Raw genomic sequence first — 12,948 nt, forward strand, 5'->3', positions numbered from 1 at the left:
TCCAGAGAAGGATACAAGCAGGGAGCCACAAATCACACAAGGCAAAACTGTAATTGGATATAATGTTCACTTCAGATTTTTCTTACAAATATACAAAATGCCTATATATAAGCCCACTTAGCCAAGTTATGAATCTAACTACTTTGCCAAAAATAGTAATGCATTTCCATTTGGATTGACCATAAGGTCAGGCAATAGTTTTCAACGCATCCTCACATAGTCTGTTTCCTAATAAAGAAAAAAAAAAAAAACACTTATCTTCCTCGACTTATGATGGGATTACATCACCATAAACCCAGAGTAAGGTGAAAATGTCCTAGGTCAAAAATGCATTTAATACACCTAGCCTGCCACAGATCGTAGCTTAGCCTAGCCTCCCTTAAATGTGCTCAGAACACTTGCACTGGACTATAGTTGGGCAAAAATCATCTAACCCAAGGCCTATTTAAAAATAAAGCATCGTCCATCTTATGTAATTTATTAAATACTGTACTGAAGGTAATAAACACAATGTTTGGGTACAAAATTTTTGTTAAGTGTATTAGTTCACCCTTGCAATGATGTGGCTGATGGGAGCTGTAGCTTTCTGCCACTGTCCAGCATCATGATAAAGTACTTTATGCATATTACCAATCCAGGGCACTATCAAAATTCAAAGTACACTTTCTACTAAATGTATATTACTTTCATGCCATGGTAGAGTTAAAGAAGTCAGAGATCAGTCTGTATAGTCTTTAGAATAAATTTCAAAAGTCCCCAAAATTTATCCTGAAGAGAATAATGAACTATCCCTTCCTATCATGAACGAATAATTATTTTCTAATTTAATAATATTCACTAAAAATCTTAGTTTGAGTCTCTCATTAAAGCATAAAGTTAGGGGTAGGAGATGTGTTCGTAGTCAGCTTCTCTTCTAGGACTCTGTGTTCTTTGTAATTCTCTCTCTCTCTCTCTCTTTTTTTTTTTTGGAGTTCTTTGTAATTATCATTTGTCCAATAAATACAAGTCTCTAACAGTTCTATGATGAACTCAGCAGGGTCCAGTATATTACTTAAGTTTTGTTTTGTTTTTAAGGATAATATCAAGTAATCTGAAAAGGCATTTTAAAGGGTGAAAGCCTAGCCATTTTTTTAGTTGCTGACTGCAGGGAACCAAAGGAAATTTTCTTCCTCTGGAAGGCAGACTTCCACTCTGACTAATGGAGAACATGCATTTTAACAATATCTGATATGGCACAGAGTTTCAACATGCCTGTTCAACACGTATTATCACCATGAAGCAAGCAGGGGATACTGGTCCTGGAATACTGGAAAAAAACTGGTTAATTACCATTTTGTAACAATATGTCTACATATACATGTATAGATTATATGTTACATGTGTATTTATTCATATACATAAAGTTTTGGAGTAGACCAAAAACTGTATCAGCATCTAGAATTTTTTACTTGATGAACTATTTGTCTCTCACTACAGATAATGTGGGTAGAACTAAAGTATCTCACCTCCCCTGTCAGTGGGTGGGCATACAAAGTCAAATTCCAAGGATCATTTTTTCTTTCCTGAGTCACTCTTCTGGCAGGTCCTTGAAGAGACTCTCCACTAGTTTCTGCTACCTAAATTTCAGAGCTCCTCTAGTTTCTGTCCTTTTGTGAGGCTTGATGGTTGAGCCATCCATTTGATTCTGTGAAAAAGCCAATATGCTTTCAATTTGTTCATTTTGTCTCCTTACATTAGTCAGTATTGGTACTCTCTGTTGTGTACAACCAATGGTCTCTGATTCGTGATGTATACATCTTCCCACTTCCTACAACTTCCCACTTTAGAAAATTGGACACAGGGGATCCGTGGGTGGCTCAGCGGTTTAGCAGCTGCCTTCAGCCCAGGGCATGATCCTGGAGTCCCAGGATCGAGTCCTGCATCGGGATCCCTGCAAGGAGCCTGCTCCTCCCTCTGCCTGTGTCTCTGCTCCTCTCTCTCTCTCAATCTCTCTGGGTGTGTCTCTCGTGAATAAATAAATAAAATCTTAAAAAAAAAGATAATTGGACACAGAATATGTGTCCTCTCTTGCCCCTATAAATAGCAAGAGTACTTTGAATTTAACTTTTAAAACATCTTCATGTTCAATTACATTAATTAAATACTCCTTTAAGAGTAATGAAAGTGACTTAAATATGTATTTTGTTTTATTTTTTACTTTCCTGCAGATTAAAAACTCAAAATAACTTCATTGATTTTGAAACATTAATCTTTTCTTAGCACATGGACAGAACCTGACTAAATGCAAATAGGTTCGTTTCCGTATTTGGACATCAGTAGCAATATTTTTCCAAGTTTTATTTTTTTATTTTTTTTTTTTTCCAAGTTTTAAATCATCCACATAGCATGTTAAATTATAGTGCCTCTCTTTCTTCTCTGACAGATTCCAACCTTTTGATTCTCTGCCTTCTTTCTTTGCTACAGTAAATTGATCCTTTAAAACATCCAGGTGCAAATGAATTAATGGTCTTCTATTGTGAGTGAGAGTGATTGGAGTCCCTCCTCCCTCCTTCTCTACATTGAGGTCCTTTCCCCTTCTGAGAAACCCACATATCAATTAAACTCACCTGCTAATTAAAAGCTTGTTTGGAAAAATCCTTGCTAGTTAGAAGCAAAAGAAAGTGTAAAGGTGTCTAAAAATAGAGGCTTTGAATGTCAATTACTTCCTTCCTCCTCGGTTCCTGGTTCCTTGGGTTGAATTGAACGCTGATAAAGAGCTAGGAAAGGGAAAAAGAAGAAAAAAAAATAGTATCTTTTTCACCTATATTTCCCTGGGAGTATATCATTGGTTTAGTAACTTCAGCTCTTTGTCAGCAACATCTAGATACACAGTTTTTATTCATGAGAGGGAAACACCATTTCTCACTCCTTCTTATATAGCCACACTGATTTCCTGTATAAAGGCAGTAGAAACCCCAGTTCTTACACACTGACTGTCAACAATCTAAGCCAGAGCTTTTGTGAGCCGAAATATGAGAGGAATGAAAGTGAATGCGGAAATGATGCCCTGTTCTCTTTCTTAATGACACATGCCTGCTCTTAGATCCTCAACCACTATTCACTCCTGTCTGCTTTTCCTGAGAAATGGGTCCTAAGGGCAGATTTATACCAATGCTAGATTGTCTTTTCTTTCTTTTCTACTCAGACTTAAAAGCTATATTGCTCTAAAGTAACATGCTAAGTATCAAACTATACAAAATAAAAGAAAATTATAAAAATAGAACTCAGGAGACTGAGAAAGTCACAGTATGAACAAAGCCTTTTTTTTTTTAATGTACCAGACAATGAGAACAAATTAAATTATGATCTGCCTCAGAAAATGACAGCTAATTTATCCATTTATTCCTTTACTTAATAGATTTGTGTTAAAAGTCCACTGTTTGGTAGTCACTGGGCTAGGGGGTGGGAATTAGAGATGTAATTAAAATCTAGTCCCAGCCCTCGGGGAGTTTATAGTCTAGGAAAATAAAGTGGGAGTAAATAGAGATTACAATAGCATATGATAAAGCTGGCAGTAGGAGAAACCCAAGCAGCTAACCCAGATGTGGAAGGCCAAACAAAGACTTTCAGAAATGGTCAAGTTAAGCTATGTCCCAAAGGTTGAAAATAAATTACACAGGAAGGAGAATGAGAAGAAAGACAGACATCCCAATGTTGTTGAATGGGCATCATCAAAGAGAATAGGACACGACTGGGGGACTGTCCATAGGTCACAGAGAGTAAAGGGAAAGCCCAGAGAAAGACCAAAATAAAATGGCATTTTAAAGTGCCTTCTTTAACGATCAGAAAATTGTGAGGTTTTTGTAATAGGATGTAGAGATGGAACTAGGAAAGACAAAGGTTCTCCATTTCATAACTTCCGTTACGATGTGTGAAAACAAACTATGCTTAGGTAGCTATGAAAAAACTTATTTACGAAAAAAGTAGGGAGTTAACTGACTTCGCACAACTTAAGTCCAAAAGAGATATATAGATTTAAATTCACAAGATTAAGGTAGACTGCATTGCACAGAATGAGGATAATATAGTGACTAATATAGCAAAGCACCGTAAAAAAGACAAAGCCTTCTTGGAAAGAAAAAAGTGATTTCCCAATATGTTTATGTTCAAAAATAGGACACAGCTATGAAAAAAGAGAAGGTACATTCACACAATGGAATACTATATCAACAAGATGAAAGCTAATGTGATAATCTTCAGTTCAATGAAGGATATTGAGTACCTACTATGTGTTAAGCATTTTAATGTTCTAGATCAGTCATAATTGATGAATAATGCAGTAAAGTCCTGAAACTTAAAAGACTAGCAAGGAAGACGTTATTAAAAAGAACGGTCAATAAGTACTCAGTGTTATGAGTACTCAGTGTTCCTTCTGTTCTGTTACCTAGAATATAAGGCAAGAAACTTTTCTTATTCACAAGTATGGTAACCTCCAGAAAAGAATGTGGCCCTGTGAATGTTTATTTTAGCACAGAAAACAAAACAACCTTAGATAAATCATACAGCCCAAAATTAAACCTCCAAACTGTAAATCACCCTACTATGATTTCTTACTGTAATAGAATAAAATCTCAATTCTTACTGAGGCCCACTTCATCTCATTATTTATCTGACATTTTCCATACTAAAGGCACACTGGCTTTACTTTTTGTTCCTCAAACATACCAGATGTGTTTTCATTTTAGGGCTTTTGCCCCTTTTTCTCAGCCTGGAATGCTATTCCCCCGGATCTTTTCATGACTCACTCTTACAAACTTCTCAGACTGAATGTCATATATTCAATGAGGACTTCACTGATCACCTTTATAAAATAGCGACATTCTTCCATCAGTATTATTTTATTATATCATCCTGCCTTATTGTCTCCACAGCAGTTCTTATTTGAGATTTTCTTATTGTTTGTATTTCCTCCCATGCTCCACAACTAGACTGTTAGTCCACAAAGAGAAGGAAATTATATTGCTTATCATTAAAGGAGTGCCTTGATATAGCAAGTACTCAGTAAATATTTGTTTACTACATAAATGAACAAATTATCCAATGAGTCTCTCATTTATGTTTAGGGAACTGTAAACTACTACTTCTCCAACCTTTAGCATCATATATTATTATGGTGAGCAATACATTATGAGTGACTACAAACCTCTGTGTGATTCATATGAGAAAATTTTAGTCAGTTGTTCATTTCCATGGAAAAGGTACAATTTAAAGTAGGAAGAGAACATAGGGTAGCAGTTAAAAATACAGGTGTTGGAGCAAGAAGTCCCTAGATTCATAACTCACACTCTTACTATATGTGAGTTCTTGGGCCAATTTACACGCATTTGTGAATCACAGTTTCCTCATCTAAAAGATAGAGATAGTAATTCTTAACTTCCCTGGAGTCCTAAGGCCCAATAAGATAATGAATGTGTTTAACATCATGTATGAGTCATGGTGAAAGCTCAGGAAATGTTAGCTCTTATTATTAGCCTCATTATTTTTAGGAAAAAATTAAAAAGCGAGTGATGTATTGCAAAAAGTGTGAAATTAACCCTTAAATAAAGACATTTTAAATTGAATTTTGAAATAAAGATATTCGAAAATACAGGATTTTCGTTATATTTACCCTGTGTAATGTTTCTTTAATTTTTAAAGCAATCACTTACCTGCTCATGTCTCAGCTTTTATATTTGCCCACACTGCACAGTGATTTGTCAAAGTTGCTTTTGTGCAAGAGTAAAATCAGACTTCATTTTATTTTTCATCTTATGAGCAGAGGTTATAATAGTCCCCTCTCATATCTTAAGTCTCTGTTAGAAGGCTCCCAATATGTTCCACAGCTATTTATGATGAGTTTAAGTAATTTTTGCTGATGTAATCATTCTCTTTATTTAGCAAATCTAAGGTTCACCCAGGTTGCACACCAGTGTGCTAACTTGTACTTAGTAGGGAAAGGCTACTCTACACCTTCAAAAAGCAATCAGTGAGGTAGATTTAGTTCTACAACTTGCATATAATATTTTCACCCTAATTCCCATTGTTTTTTCATTAGTCTGGTACAGTCCTAAAATGCCCACATCAGGATATATGCATCATTTAACAACAGAATGCAAAACTTCTTTTGTCCCTCAGTAGGTTAATATTTTATTCTCTTTGAAAAAAACAGAATCCACCTTTTCTTCTATAGAGTAAAAATATTTCCATTTTTGCAGAAATCTGTAATGTTTTTCCACCCTTGAAGCCTGTATATGGAAAACCAACCAGAGCAGGGTTTTGTTGTTATTGTTGTTGTGTTAGATTTGTATGTTATACATTTTTTTAAATCCACAATCAGCTGGAGTTCTAGAGATCTGAATTATGTGCTAACTACTCTGGTTAATTAGAGTGCTATTTAATTTTTGTAATTCAGCCTGAGCCTGAATAGTGCAAAATCCATTTGACCTGTGTCTTACAGTTATCCATTTGCCACAAGTCTCAGACCTTTTTAATGATGAACTGCTCTGACTGGTAATCACCTTTGGGCCTCCTGTTCTTTCTCTTTACAAATTAAAAGGAAGCCTGAAAAAACATCCTGGTGCGAGGTGCACAGGCAATACGGTGAGGTTACGAGAGTAGAAAACTAACAGCACTTCTGAATACTGATGACTAAAAAATGTAGTGAAACCATCTCCAATCTTCCTCCACTATTTGACAGAGAAGCACATTGAGCTAAGGAGAGATTAGCAAGAAACAAGCTGGAGAAGTAGATGTGAGTCACTACCCTATATGGGATGTGTTTATGAGGGACAGGAGGCTAGATGATCAGACTGCAGTTTTAAAAGATTCTAAGAATAGAGTTAATTAGAAGGAGTGGATATTAAAAAGACACAAATTATAAGCTAGCTTCTTGTATTCCAAGCAAGAAAGGATAGTGACTTGGACAAAGAATGGTGGTATTAGAGGGGCACCAGAGTGGTGCAGTTGGTTAAGTATCATACTCTTGGTTTCAGCTCAGGTCATGATCTCAGGGTCCTGAGATTGAGCCTGTGTCTAGCTCCTTGTTCAGTGTGGAGTCTGCTTAAGATTCTCTTCTCCCTCTACCCCTCCCTCCTTGCTCTCACTCTCTCTCAAATAAACAATTAAAATCTTTAAAAAAAAAAAAGAATGGTGGTATTAGAGACTTATTCATTTAAACACTACGGTGCAGCTCCTATTGTTAGACCCTATTTATTTATTTATTTATTTATTTATTTATTTAAAATATTTTTATTTATTTATTGAGAGATACAGAGAGAGAGAGAAAGAGAGGCAGAGACACAGGCAGAGGGAGAAGCAGGCTCCACATAGGGAGCCCGACATGGGACTCGATCCCGGGTCTCCAGGATCAGGCCCTGGGCTGAAGGTGGCACTAAACCGTTGAGCCACCCAGGCTGCCCAGGCCCTATTTTAGATGTTGGCAAAAACATTTTAAAACAAATGAGAAGTTTGCTGCTCTAGTTAAAGCTTACTTTCTAGTTGGAGGTAGCTGAGAGGAAGAATGAATAAATATAGGCAAAAGAAGTCAGGTTACCAAGGGGTAATGTGATTCAGGGGGAGTTAGAGGAGATTTCAGATTGAGAGATTAGAAAAGAAGTATTCTCTGAAGAGAGACCATCAAAAAAGCATTGACTGATTTTTTTTTTTTTTAAGTAGCCATGAAATGTAATAAGCAGAAATAAGCTTGATATGTTCAAGGGAATGAAAGTTGCTATGTCTGGAGCAGAATGGGAGAGAGGAAAATAAGAGCTGATGACCTCAGAGAAACAGGACTTTTTAAGTTGAGGTTGGGTTAAGATGTTAAGTAAAGTCTTTTATAAAAGAAACTAGCATGATTGAAGTTAGATTTTTAACAGATCACTCTGACTCCTGAGTAGGTTATGGACTGTAGAGGTAAAAAAAAAAAAAATAGCTAGATCAGTTCATAAATTTTTACTCTAGCACAAATTACAGTGATGGATCCAAGGTGAGGACAAGTATAGATGGAGAGCAGAGGCAAGATTTGGGAGATTTTGGAGGTAATGCTGATGGCCCCTATTGATGAACTGAATAGGGAGGTTGAACGAAAAAAACAAAAAACAAATCAAAGAAAAGTTCTAGATCTTGGGCTCCAGCAATTAGGTGGATGTGATGCCATTTATGAGGTGGAGAATCTCAGAGGAGAACAAGTTCAAAGAGGATGTTAGTCTACTACAATATCCATGGGGCTTGTCAGATTAGAATTTATCGGCATGAAGTTTGTTATAAGTTCAAGAAAAGGGAGATATTAAGAAATATGTAGTGTTTTAAAGCATGAAATTAGATGAATGAATGTATATAGGGTCAAGGGTCAAGGTTGGAACCTTATGGTCAAGCAGAGTAGCAGGCATCTGGAAGAATGAGAAGGAAAATCCATGGGGTTGGAGGAAAACCAGAGTGTGTCATGAGAGCCAAGAGAAGAAAGTTGTTCAAGAAGCAGAGAGGTGGTCCAATGTGAGAAATTCTGCTAAGGTACCTTCAGATGAGGTAAGAGGGAGAAAAGTGGGTGAGTTCTAAGATTTATGTTCAAGGAATATTCAATCATAGAACTTGATTTAATGTGGACCCAGATCAAGAGTGGACCATTGCCCTTCCCCATATCACTCCCATCTCCTTCCTATTTCCTTGCCTCCCTTACTTATACTTTTGGTCTATAATCTCACAAAAACAATTGACAAAGAGTAACCATTCCATTTTGCTATCCTCTCCATGCCTCTACTTTTTATCTTATATTTCTTATTTATGTCTACTTTTTTTACTTTTCCACATCGTTGCCAGAGCTAACTTCCTAAAACACAGGTTGGATTCTCTCTTCAAAAATCTTCAGCAGCCCTCCCTTATCTGAAATTAAATTAAAAATTCTACCTTCAAACCTTGGCTTTAATGTATCTGACCTATCAAATGGTCTCTAATTATCCCTGCAGAACTATCCTTTCTTCTACTCTTTCCATAGCATACTGTTTGTACCTATACGTAGAACTTCTTAAATTTGACCTTGGGGTGTTTATATTTCTGTTTTCCCCATTATACTGAAAATATCTTAAAAGGAATTACTGAAAATTTGGATTGAAGCAACAACAACAACAAAACAACAGTAGCAGAAGCACCAACTCAAAAATAATCATATTTGAGTGTTTACTATGTGCCAGGCACACTAGTATTTAAAATGGATCACTTTATTTAATATTTCCTCACTTTGTGGGCAAGTACTAGTAGTATTCTCATGTCACAGATGAGTAACCTGAGGCAGAGAAAGATAAGTGACATGTCTAATATCAAATGACTATCATATATAGAGCATATGCACGTTGAGTAGGATTTGATGTTTATCTTCTCTCCAAGTATATGGGATCCTCCCCAGATAGAAATGATCACTAAACTGAGAACCAAAAGGCCTCATTTCAGAAAGACAAGAGTTATTTAACTTCATTACCATAAATTTCTGGTTAAGGGATTCTTTAGCTTCCAAATCAATCAAAAGCTATACCTGTAGTCTATATTCTAGAGAGTGTGCGTGTGGACAGGGGGTGGGTGGGTGTCTTCGATTTGTCTTGACCCACATAAACATTTAATTGAGGTCTGCTTATGAGGATGGTTCATTTAATTACTAGAATCCAACCTACATGTTACACAGGGCATGGTGAATGAGGCTAAAGCTGGCAGCTTGAAAATGGGGAACAAAATAAAAGCAGCCACCAGACCACCGAGTAACCAGAGAAAGAATTTAGGGAACACTTGCCTTAAGGAACCTTTAACACAGCATAGTATGAAATGCTGCTGGGTTTGGCCAATTTCCTATTGCTCAATGAAAAGAGATTTCATTTCTAATTATGGGTAAGCTATTTTTGTCATATTCTCCTACAGGGTCACTACTTCCAATACAGAATTTATTAATCTGGGAAACATTTTGAAAAATAGTTGAGATTAAGACTGATGGGTGCTATTTTAAATTATACTCCAAAGAGAGATGCTGAAATAAGCAAGTTAGTGCATCCTTCGGTAAGTTGACAGGCGGTGGTGAATTGTAGCAAGGGGAATTAAGCTCCAGGCCAAAATTAAGTCCAATAAAGCATAGCTTTATAATCATTTCTATGGCTGCAAAACCTGGTTCTGTTAGCACAAGAATATTTAGTTTCTAGAGAAATTTTGTTTGAATGCCTCTAAATTAGGATACCATTCAAGGAAGAGCTGTAATAGCATGTCTGTTTCTATAAAAACATTTAGACTTGTATTTCCCTTTCCTTGGTCTGGGTGTTCATCACCTCATACTTAAGTTACAATAGTCTTTTAACTAACCTCTTTGATAATCATTCCTACATCTATCCCATCTGCAAGCTTTGACCAATTGATCCTTTCTAAAATATCACTTGTACCCTGTCACTCATTATCCTCTATTGCTTAAGAATCTACAAAGTCTCCCTGCTGTCCACTGAGTAAATCCCATATAATTCAATGGGGAATTCAACTGTCCCCATCCTATATATTCAATCTGAAAGTAAATCCCCTCAGTCCTACTGATTCCAAACTCCCCCTTATCACATAGACAGACATAGATTTTCCTTGTACTTATTCTTTCTCAATCCATACATTTTGTTTTTCAATGTCTAGCACAAAATCACTTCTTTAATGAACTTCTTACAGGTAGCTCCCTACTCCTTTATTTAGCTATCTATTAATTCAACACCTGTTTTCAATGCAGCACAGAATACATGTTTCTAACAACCTTAACTAATTGCCTTACAATTGCACTCGATTTTTTTCATGTACATGTATTGGCTTCTCAATTAAATAAAAAATTCCATGAGGGAACACATGGATTTTCATTGCTGTCGTTGTCATGTTGTTTGTTGTCACATGATTCCCTACATCCTAACACAGTGTTAGGCAAGCAGACTGGGCCTAATAAGTATGTGTTAGAGGAAGTGAAACATTTTCTACATGGCAGAGTGCAAAGTGCACCAGATTAAGAAGGTGTAAAACAGGTCTGGTCTTCACTCTAGGTAGTAGTATAGTAGTGTGTAGTGTTGAGCAAATCACTTAACTTCTCTAAGACTCACTTTATAAATTTGCAAGCTAGGGGTAATAACAGTATTTTCCTTGCCTATTACAAAAGCATAATGTGAAGAAGGAATTAAATAATATATGTAAAAGTGTTTTCTTTTCCAAAAAAGGTATTTCCATATTTTAACATATTTCTATATACAGTGTGGAAACCTATCTTCCTCGATCATGGAGATATTTTTAAAATTAATTTTTATTTGGCTGATGTAGTAAGCAAGTGAAAAAAATAATGGAAAACAATATGAAAAGTGAATTATAGTATGACCAAACAAAAGACTATATGGAATGGTTCAAGGTAGTTTTATTCATAATAGCTCAAAGCTTAAAATAAACCAAACATCTATCAACAGGTTAATCATAAGCAACTTGTACCATCCTCATCCAATGAAGAACTACTTAGGAGTAAAACAAGAATGAGTCAGAAGGAATGAATCACAAAAGTATTATGCCAAGCAGAAGAAGCCAGACCACCCCACCCCCCCCCCCAAAAAAAAATACATGTTGTATGCTTCCATTTAGATAAAGTTCCAGAAAAGATTAATTCACCTATAGTATCAGATGAGCAGATTGGTGGTTACCTGATACCAAAGGTGGGAACAGGATTGGGATGGGACATGAGGACTTTTTTGAATTGATTGAAATGTTCTATACCTTGATTGTCGTAGTGATACCATGAGCATATATACTTGTCAAAAGTCATGATGTATGTCTTAAATGGGTACATTTTATTGTACATGAATTTTACCCTAATTAAAAATTTTAAAAAGTGCATTTCAAATTGATGTGTGACTTCACTGTTGTTCCTACAGAGAAAAAGAGATTGACATGAGTACTAAGTAGGCTCCATGTCCAATGTGGAGCCCAATGCAGGGCTTGCACTCTGACCCTGAGATCAAGACCTGAGCTGAGATTAAGAATCAGACACAACCAACTGAGCCACCCGGGTACCCTGATTGACATGAGTATCAAGTGTAAACTTATTTTACAAATGAGAGAAAGAATGAATTACTTCCTGTTTCAAGTAGCCTTGAGGATTTTCGCCAATAGGTCACTACTTTGGCAGCAAAGAAAGCGCAATGCAATGGAATTTGTTCACAGGCCTTTGAGATCTTAATACATCTGCCAAGATTAGATGAATTATTTTTTTCTTATTGATGAACTAAAATTCCCCTTTTTCAGGGTTAAAAGAAGAGTATTATTATCTCATGGGGAAAAAAGGAGTATCTAAGATCAGATTTCAATAGACCACAAAATGACCAGCCCCTACACTGCAGAATTTACATTTCTAGACTCTCAAAAAATCAGCAAAAGCTGATAACTGTACAGCTTCTGTACTCTCCAATTATCTCCTTTCAGAGCCAGAACACACAAACAGTTTTTTGCATTTAATTAAGTATTGCAATTCCAGATTATCTTTGATTAATGAAGAGCAATACAGCGTATAGCTAGAATTATGTGATTATTTCACAATTGATCTTTAATTATTCCATCTGATAATAATTTCACTAATTTTTCATAATGTTCTCATCTAGCTTCTTATAAATGAGCTATAACAATTAATAATTTTCATTAATTTTCCTTGAAAATGATGTGAAGTTTTAGATAGAACTCTTAACCTTCAAAAACTGTTTTTAAATTTTTAATTAAAGGATGAGCTGAACTATCGTATGGAAAAACTGCATGATCTCTTCATATATAGCAAGTCAAGTAAACACTCAAACATTGCTTCTTTTTGTTAAGTTTGGAAGTTGGTACTTGGATGATTGGTAATAAATCATCTGTTTTTTATTCTCCTTATAATTTTGGTAACTTGGATTTCAGTGTCAGACACAT

General features: G+C 35.8%; 1 protein-coding gene across 1 annotated transcript in view; it reads right to left on the reverse strand.

Annotated features, from left to right (window-relative positions):
• TENM2 (teneurin transmembrane protein 2) overlaps positions 1–12,948 on the reverse strand; it is a 1,505,907-nt gene that overhangs the window by 1,286,177 nt on the left and 206,782 nt on the right. The window contains exons 5-6 of the mRNA XM_072824231.1: positions 2,607–2,756; positions 1,506–1,684 (exon numbers count right to left, since the gene is read on the reverse strand). The gene's annotated coding sequence lies outside the window, so the exon portion shown is untranslated. The remainder of the gene's footprint in view (positions 1–1,505; positions 1,685–2,606; positions 2,757–12,948) is intronic.

The sequence above is a fragment of the Canis lupus genome, chromosome 4 (assembly GCF_048164855.1).
Source record: "Canis lupus baileyi chromosome 4, mCanLup2.hap1, whole genome shotgun sequence".
In the NCBI taxonomy this organism is placed as follows: domain Eukaryota; kingdom Metazoa; phylum Chordata; class Mammalia; order Carnivora; family Canidae; genus Canis; species Canis lupus.